Source organism: Microtus ochrogaster, chromosome 24 (genome assembly GCF_000317375.1).
Source record: "Microtus ochrogaster isolate Prairie Vole_2 chromosome 24, MicOch1.0, whole genome shotgun sequence".
In the NCBI taxonomy this organism is placed as follows: Eukaryota; Metazoa; Chordata; class Mammalia; order Rodentia; family Cricetidae; genus Microtus; species Microtus ochrogaster.
In genome coordinates, this window is record NC_022024.1 from 12,967,773 (window position 1) to 12,969,359 (window position 1,587).

The window sequence follows — 1,587 nt, forward strand, 5'->3', positions numbered from 1 at the left end:
AATTCATCAGACATAAGAGTACTTCCTCCTGTGCTTAAGTTACGGTTAGTTATAAGATTCCTGGTATAGTTTGGCAAAGGTGGGATATTCTCTGAGTTGGAATTCAGCCTGGTCTACAGTTAGTTACAGGGATACACGAAGAAATCCCTACATACTGATTGTTAACACACCTTAACATTTTAATTCACACCAGTGTGCACTGCCACCATTGTCATGTCATGTCAAGTCTGTGTTCTTAGTTAAGAGTAAAATTCACCCTATCAAGTTTTTATTGGAACCTCCTCAATTGCCTTTTTCTACTGACTGATTGACATTATTCTCACTGACTGATATATATATAGCAACCACAACCAATTACAAGCCTTACTAACACTTGACACTATAGAAATGAGGTGATATTGGCACCTTATTTTTACCAGGCTACTTGAAATTCACATTTATACACTGAGAGTCGTATAATGCTTATCATGGAGGAAAAAAATGAAACAGGAAGAAAATTCATTGAAAGCTACTAAAGAAAAACAAGAGTGCAATTTGCCACCCAGCATGCTCTCTGATACACACAAACAAGAACTTGTCATAACCATCTGTAGGTCTGTTTATAAGCACACACATAGCAGGCCAAAAACCGGAGGAAGTCTGTCTGTTTTAATACATGTGTAAGAGTTTGCAAGAAATACGTCTTTAGCAGATATGGGTAAGTCTTTTTTCAAGGGCAAGCAAACTTTGGAGTCAATGAAAGTTCCTTTTTGGCCCAAGTTTGGTTTTAGTTTTAATAATCAGAAACATGCCATGATGCTAAATAATGTGCTAAACAAATAACTGGATGGTCATTCATGAATACTATTTGCACGCTTTGCATTTTTTTTTTTAGTTTTTGTTTGTTTGTTTGATTTTTAGGACAGGATTTTTCTGTAGCTTTGGAGCCTGTTCTAGAACTTATTCTGTAGACCATACTATCCTTGTACTTACAGAGATCTGCCTGTCTCTGCCTCCTGAGTTTGGAATTAAGGGCATATGCCGCCACCACCACCCAACTTTAGCAATTTTTATTAGGTAATAATAATGGTAATATGAAAATGACAGTTTTAATTGGGAAGAGTGAACTCCTATATTCAGTCAGATTTAATATTTTTTGTTGTACATCCAGTGTCAATTTTCCTTCTCATTTTATAGATGAAATTGAAATCCTTAAAGTGATGTGATTGGGACACAGAAACAGAGTTGCATGAATGGTGGTGAGCCATTATATCTTCTTGTGTTCTATTGTCAAATGCCATGTCATTGAAGACTCCATATTAAGGAGTCATGAAGCGCCACCTGTATTCTATCTTGCAAAAGCTTATTGAGTGACAGGCAGTAGGCACATGCAAAAATGAAATATTGATTATGCCTAGAGCATAACATGACCCTTAAAAGACTTTTTTGTTCTCCAGAACTATTTATCAAACTCCCTGTTCTCTCGGGTATTTTTTCTACTCCCTGTCCTGGTGGAATAGTATCCCAGGATACCGACTCGCTGAGGCTCTTGCATATATGCAGCTGCGTGTCTTAGCATATCACAAGTGTTATGGAAAATTTTCAGAC